The sequence below is a fragment of the Aplysia californica genome, unplaced genomic scaffold (assembly GCF_000002075.1).
Source record: "Aplysia californica isolate F4 #8 unplaced genomic scaffold, AplCal3.0 scaffold00160, whole genome shotgun sequence".
Taxonomy (NCBI): domain Eukaryota; kingdom Metazoa; phylum Mollusca; class Gastropoda; order Aplysiida; family Aplysiidae; genus Aplysia; species Aplysia californica.
In genome coordinates, this window is record NW_004797430.1 from 671,627 (window position 1) to 679,447 (window position 7,821).

The following is a 7,821-nucleotide window of genomic DNA, read 5'->3' on the forward strand; positions in this document are numbered from 1 at the left end:
TCTCTCTCTCTCTCACACACACACTAGATTTCTACCGGGTCTGGGGGTTGAAACTTCCCGAAATCACAAAAGAGTTCCCCTACCGGGTCTGTATACTTCGTGACTTTGTTCCCGGTTACCGGGTCTGTATACACTTCGTTGATTTAATTGTCACAGCATCACTGTCGCAATTAATGCTACCTTTTTTTAGACAACATGACATGGCTAAATATATCAAGATTGTTCTGCACACACAGAAACCTAGGCTAGATCTAGATTTAGATATCAAGGCCTAGATCTAGATCTAGATCTAGATTCTAGGCCTCGTTAACTTAGGCTTAGGCGAGCAAAGCAAAGTAAAGCAGCAGGAGAGTGCAATTTAAGCAAAGAAAACAAGTTTTAACAAGGCAGAGAATCTAGATTCTAGATTAGTCAGGCCTTGCTAACTCAGACAAATATAGAATAGATATTCTCATATTATTATAAAAAGGAAACAGAAGGACAGAAAGAGGCACAAGATCTGGATCTACAACAGTCAATAGACCTTAGTAATTTTGTTAGAATTTAGGCAGCTTGAATCTTTCGATGTGTTTTGTTTCGTATCTTTATTCCAAGATTTGCCGAACCAATTCCTAAACAGTGCAAAAATATATCATGGACAACAAGGTTGAAAAGCGCTTTTAAAGTCACAACTTGTGACCCTCATACTACAATAACTACGATCATTCATTGAAATCTGAATTTCACAATAAAATCGCCGAAACTAGAGAGACAATAAAGTACCTGTTCAGCTCGAACGAAAGCTGGGAAGGGCTATCCATACACATACAACGCCAAAAGGCGCATGTTCCCATTTGGCGTACGCGCGTATGATCAAAATCAATCTATGCATGTCGAAGTACACATTTTCAAGGAACTACACAACACTTTCCATTGCTGTATTGAAAGGACACAGCACCTTGGCTCACCAGGTTATTCGTCTGGGGCCTACAACATATCCACAGTGCAACACACTTTCCTTCTCTTGAGCCACACAAAGATTAGGTCAGTCTTGTTCGCCAAAAACCAAAATTTCGCCCCGGAAACGTAGAACATTTGGGTGAGCGCCATCTGGGGATAAATTTAGTTCCATAAGGGGAAATAATGCTGGACAAATGACTATTGTGTCACGTGACTTTGTTCTATTTCCCAGAATCTCTGTCACTTCCGTTTTTAGTTTTACCGCCCTGAAAATTTCAAATATAACATATAATGTAGTACAATTTACAGTGAAATTTGAAATTTGAAGGTAAAAGATATGAGGCTTGAAAATTGAACAATTAGATCTACTTTTAAAAAATATTCTTGAACCTGTTTTGATAGCAATTGGCATTTTTTTTAAAAATATAAAACAAAAATGTCTCTAAAATTTGCCCAAATATAGTGCCCTCTGTAAATGTATTCCTAATGGTGACACAATAAACCCATTTCCTGTAGGCCTACCTACATTCTTTCTAAATATTATTATTTACCACTTAGTTATCTACAATATGTAAAGGGGGCTCTGGTGACCTAGAGGTTAAGGCGTTGGCCTTTCATTCAAAGGTCCCGGTTTCGAATCCGGGTAGCGACCGGAAATTTTTCTAATCTAAAATTGTCTCCTTTCACCTCCTTTCCTGCTCTCTAGCAATGTTCTATTGTCTGCTTTCGTTTCCACTTTCTACCCCACCCCCTCACCTCCTTTGCCCCCTCCTCTGGGCTCCTACTCTTTCTGCAGCCTTTCTACTGCTACTCCTTGGCTCCTCCTTACTGCTGTCTTTCTGCCACACCCCTGATCTTCTGGTAGGACAGATCTACACCTAGCCTTCTTGGACAAGGGCGAAAAATCTCGGAGGGCCCGTGTGTAAGTTGCGCACGTTAAAGATCTCTTGGTGGTCTAAAATCGATAAGAGTAGGCTTCGGCCGCCACCCGGGCAATATTCTAAATTTCCTACCAACTGAAAATGTTTAATGTGTCCCGCGCGCTCATATGACCTTATGCAGTTGCGAGCGCCGTAAAAGCACTTACCAAACAAACAAACAAACAATATGTAAATAGATCTAATGCAATAATATTTGAAAAAAAATCTCCCCCCTCCCTCCCTCTCTGTCTGTCTGTCTGTCTGTCTGTCTGTCTGTCTGTCTGTCTGTCTGTCTGTCTGTCTCTCTCTCTCTCTCTCTCTCTCTCTCTCTCTCTCTCTCTCTCTCTCTCTCTCCCCTCTCTCTCTCACACACACACACATACACACATACACACACACACACACACACACACACACACACACACACACACACACACACACACACATACACACACACACTGAAATCTGAGGTGTAATAGTTAGGTTCTTCGTCCTTGCCTCGAGGGGAATGTTATTCATTGGTCATTGTTTCAGGAAGCAACATCCCTGCTCTCCGGGCATGTCCATTGAGGCTCCGTTGCTCTCTCCAAAATGTCGCCGAGAGTCTTTCCACTGATTGTGCCAGTGCATATCTGGTTGAACGTTCTTCTGTTCTTTCCTGCAAGGATACCAGATTTTCCGCTTCCTTTTTGTATTCCCAAAAGCAAAATCCTCTCCACGGCAGTTCTGGCCTCTGCCTCCCTATCTTCCTCATCAAACAGCTGGCGAGAGAGACATTTCAGGATCTCGACCCTATCTGGATGAACTGTGTTGTCAACTAAGGAGGCCTCACCAGCCAATCTGTTGGCTTTTTCATTTCCCCTAACACCTGCATGGCCAGGGCAGAAAATCCATGTGAGCGATCGTATAGGCGTTGGTTCGATAGCTTGAATCCATTCTGTTCTCATGAAACCTTTTTCGATCCTTCAGAGGGCACACATGGAATCAGAGATAAGAACAGCATGGGTTGTGTGGGGGCGATCTTGGGTCATCCAATCAAGAGCTTCCGTGATTGCTTCAATTCCCATTCGCATACTTGATGTAGCCCTGCTGCAGGCTCCTGATGCACTGTGTATGATTTTATTGTGGGCGAATGCAATAAATGCCCATCCACTTCGCTGGCTATCTCTTTTCATTGAACCATCTGTATAAATTACAGGATCCCCTGCTTTTGAGTTTGTTTCAACAATCTCGTTGATATCGCTATCGTAGATGGAAGCCGCAACATTTCTTCTGTCTCTGCCCATGCTTATTTTGACCTTGGTGAGGTCCCTGTATTCTCCCGCCACCTGTTCCCATTCTTTGCCGGCTCTCAGGTACACATATTTTTCTCAGGGAATCCTCTGCTTCCGCCATCCAAGATTTTCCTCTTTTGATTCTTCCTCTCTTGTTGTCATGAAGTGCTTTATGAAGTGGATTGTCCTTCTTGCCCAATACCCTGAGATTCATCTTTGAGCTATCCTATGGCGTACTCTGATGCCATTTGAACCTAGAAATTAGCACATGCACAATATTGGAGTGTCCTTGGTGCAGCCCAGAACTGGCCTCATTGTCTCATCCTGCACTCGATCCAGCTTTTCCATCTGAGTGTCGTGCAGCGTGAGACAGCCCAATCCGTAATCAATGACAGACAGGACGACCAGCTACAACATCAGGAAGAGCACTCTTTGCGGAATCAGACCGGCTGCTATGGTCTAGATAGCACCAACACCTCGTTTGGCCTTTGTGACCACTTGATTCACATGCTTGTTGAAGGACAACGACCTGTCGATGACGATTCCCAGATACTTCAGCTCTGACTGTCAGTTGATAATCTCATAGTTGCAAGTGATTGGAGGAGTATGTCTTTGACAATCCTGTTGTCGAGGGAACATCAAAGTACCTGTGCCTTTGAAGGATTGATAACTGCTTCATTTTGGTCCCACCATTCTGCAACTGAGTGAAGTCTTTTCTCCATGTTACTTGCCATCTGAAGTCTGTCATTTCCGTGCTCGTATGCCATTATGTCATCCTCAAAGCTCAGGACACGTCCAGATTCCTTCTGATGCATCGTTACCTGTGCGGTGTGTACTCATTGAAAAGCAGCCCAGGAGCAATTGATACCGAATCTGAAGTCCATTCACCTTGCCCCATGGCCATTTTTCTCTCCACTAGGGCTGCTGCTACCCATTTCACCAGCCATATGTCCACATCAAATTCCAGGACGCGGTCGATCAAACGTTCATTGTCGACTCGGTTGTAAGCATCCTCAAAGTTAAGTGCCGTCACAACTGTTTCCTTCCGCTGCTGAAAGCCTTCATAGATGTCGTACGCCATGACAACCGCATTCACTGCAGTTTCTCGATGTGGTCTATAGCTCCCAAGCTCATTTGGCAACACGGACTTCCTCTCTAAGTGTTCTGATATTCGTCCGGCAACGATCTTTTCCAGAATTTTCCCATATGTGTTCTGCATGGCTATGATCCTGTAACCACACAGAGCTGAGTGGTCTTTTCCTGGTTTGGGGATTGGTATCAACCAGCTGTGCAACCATTCTTCAGGGATTTCACCAGTGCCAATGCTCTTGTTGACGTCTTTTGCCATTTCTTCAATCATCCCATCATCTGCTTCTTTCATGTGGAAATATCTTACACCATCCGGCCCTCCTGCACTGTCTTTGGCATGTTTTATTGTTCTGGAAATCTCTTCTGTAGATATCGCATCCTCGTAGTTTGCATACATATCAGGTGTCAGCAAACTGGAAACATCTCTTTCAACTTCCTTTCTTGAGTCAATATTTCCCTGGTGTGTTTGATGGATGAATCGGTCCAAGAAAGCCCTTCCTTTCTCCTCATCAGTTTGGAGTGTCTTTCCTGACTCGTCCTTCCCATTCACGGTGGTTTTTGAGTGACTCTGTCTACACACCTTCTTTCGCAGTTGCCAGAACGTTGAGAGTGCATTCTCAGCTGCAACGTTTTTTACAAACTCTTCCCACTTTGCCGTTTTGGCCAGATGTGCTTCAGCTTCGAACTTATCCCGAGCCTGCCTCATCTTCTCTTTAGCTGCCTCCCTTTCTTCCTCAGTGACATAGGGTTTCTTCCTCTTTCTTTGCCTCTCCTTAACAGCATTCCTCTTCTCTTTCCACAGGCAATCAATTTCATTGCTCCACCATGGTAGCTGCATAACATTAGATATTGAGGGTCTTCTGTTCCAGGTCTTCTTTCTCAGGCCTCCCAAGACCGAGGTGTCTGGTTTGTATTTTTACACCCTCTTGACCTTTTGTCTCACTATCTTTCCTCCCTTTGATATAAGAACTGAGCATGGCAGGTGGTCACAACCGTGATCTGCCAGTACACTCCAGTGTGTAAAAGCTTCGCCACCTGTTTTGATCTGTGCCAGATCAATATTTGAGTCCTGTTTACCAGTTCTTTGAGATAGTCTTGTCACGGTGGAAATGTTGAGGATGAGGAGATCACTTTCAATCAACTTGCTGTCCAAAGCCTTTCCCTAACCATTTTCGTTGGCATTGTCCCAGGTCGAGCTTCTGGCATTAAAGTCCCCAACGATTAGGACAACATCTCCAAGATCGCAAAGCTCATGGAGAAACTCCCAGTCATCTTCCTTGACAAGTTTTCCACCTCCAGCATATAGAGTAACAGTGACCCATGACCTGTTGCAGATTGTTAGCTCGAGTGCTTGTAGCTCCTTGTCCTCCTTGTCCCATGCAGTGACGTCTTTTACCCGGTGCTAGGTACCATTCCTAACAAGTGTGGCCAGTCCATGATGAGTGTGGCTGATGTATGACGTGTACCCAGGACATGACAAGGTTTTAGCATTGGTTTCCTGCAGAAAAAAAAGAGGTCAAAGTCATATGCGAGCTTTTCCAGTTCTCTTCCTCTTTTCCTACCACTGCTGCAATTCCAATAGCCAATGCAGACGTTTTTCATTTTGAGCCTGTCTGTTTTTCCCTGATTTTTCCTTTTCCCTGCCCTTCTTTTTCTGGCTCATCCTCTCTTTCCTCTCCTCTTTCTCCCCCCCCCCCCCCCCCCCCCCCCGCCCTCGCGCCTCAGTCCCCAGCAACGATTCTTGAGAAAGCGTCACCTAAAGGAGCGTGTTCTTCGTCGCTCCTTCGTCGTTTCCTTTTTTGATTTTTAAACTTTTACTCTTTCCTTTGTTTTTCTAAGGTAGGGAAGAAAACTGTCACCCTGGCAGGGGAAAATGTCAACGGTCATTATGCTTGGATGCTGTATCATATTCAGCCATTGGGTAGTCCTGTCCTGTTCTGTATTGTTTGATATAATTCATCCATCATCATCCTTGCCGACTGGCGCGGGCGACCATGGACCCCCACTTCACCCTGTCCTTCGCTGCAGCAATGGTGTCTGTTGTTCTTGCTGCTCCCAACCATGTTGTCATCTTGTCCAGTATCTTTTCCCTCTGTCTGCCTCTGCCTCTCTTTCCATCAAACTTTCGTGTTGTGACAATATTCTCTAATGCTTCTTTCCGCATTGTGTGTCCGAAGAAATTTGCCTGTCGTTTTCTTATATTCGTGAGAAGTTGTTTTCTATAATTTACTTCAACCAGGACTTCTTCATTTGTTTTTCTAGCTGTCCATGGGATACGTAGCATGCGTCTTATGAACCACAACTCTGTCGCTACAATTGTTCTTTCCAGCTGTTTATTGATTGTCCACGCTTCGCACCCGTATAATAGGATTGGCTCGATGTAACTTTTCAGTACTCTTTTCCTCGTTTCCAGAGACAGATTGATGTTTGTTAGTATCTGTTTCATCTTATGGAAGGTTGTTTTTGCTTGGCAAATGCGGCTTTTAATTTCGGTGTGACATCTACCATCTGATGATATAATGGTCCCCAAATATTCAAAATGTTGTACTTGCTTGAGGGTGGTTTCGTTGACTTTGATATTGCATGTTGAGATTGGAGTTTTTCTGCTTATCACCATCGTTTCGGGTTTCTTGCTGTTTAGGCTTAAGCCCATGTTGTCACTCTCTTGTACGATGACATTTAATAGATTCTGCAGGTGTTCTTCATCTTCTGCTATAAGGACTGTGTCATCTGCATATCTTAGATTGTTTATATTATGTCCCCCTATCGAGATACCAGGCATTTCTTCTATGTGTCTCATGATATTTTCACTATACAGGGAGAATAAGTCTGGAAAAAGTACACATCCCTGTCTGACTCCTCTTTTAATCTGTATGTTTTCGCTGATGTCATTTTCTATTCTCATTGCAGCAGTTTGATCCCAGTACATGTTTTTGATAATCCTTAAGTCTTTCCCGTCGATGTTAAGAACTTCCAGCATGTCGATGATCTTGTCGTGCCTAACTTTGTCGAATGCCTTGGTGAAGTCTATAAAACATAAATTAAGATCTTTCTGAACTTCTAGGGCACGTTCTATTGTTGTTCTGATAACATATATGGCATTTACAGTGCCTTTACCTTCAATAAATCCACACTGTTCTTGGGCTATTTCTGGGAGAATTTTACTTCGTATTCTCATCATATTTATTCTGAGTAACATTGTTGTTACGTGGCTCATGAGGCTGATGGTACAATGCGTTTCACATTCGTTTGCATTAGATTTCTTTGGTAAAGCTATGAAGATAGATTTTGACAAGTCTGATGGAATATGTCCAGTGGCATATAATGTTGTTAAGAAGTTTTGTCAGCGTGGTGATTCCAAAGTCTTCTAAAGCTTTAATAATCTATGTGGTAATGTTGTCCGGTCTTGCAGCTTTCCCATTCTTCATCTTTCGTAATGCCTTGATAACTTCTTCTTTCATGATAGGTGGTCCCTCGTTGTTATTTTCCACTCTTCTTTGTTCATCTCTTTTGTTATTGTACAGGTCACCGATATATTCTGTCCAACGTTCTAGTATCTTGTCTTTGTCCATTATGATATTCCCATCTTTTGATTTGAG

The 7,821-nt window shown here is 43.4% G+C and overlaps 1 protein-coding gene across 3 annotated transcripts in view; it reads right to left on the reverse strand.

The window, feature by feature from the left end:
* Positions 1 to 1,073, reverse strand: part of LOC101856803 (serine-rich adhesin for platelets) — a 25,439-nt gene extending 24,366 nt beyond the window's left edge. For 2 of the 3 annotated variants that reach the window (XM_005097657.3, XM_013082127.2), the window contains exon 1: positions 763 to 1,073. The gene's annotated coding sequence lies outside the window, so the exon portion shown is untranslated. The remainder of the gene's footprint in view (positions 1 to 762) is intronic. The other variant, XM_005097658.3, reaches the window with a different exon arrangement.
* Between the last annotated feature and the right edge of the window lie 6,748 nt (positions 1,074 to 7,821).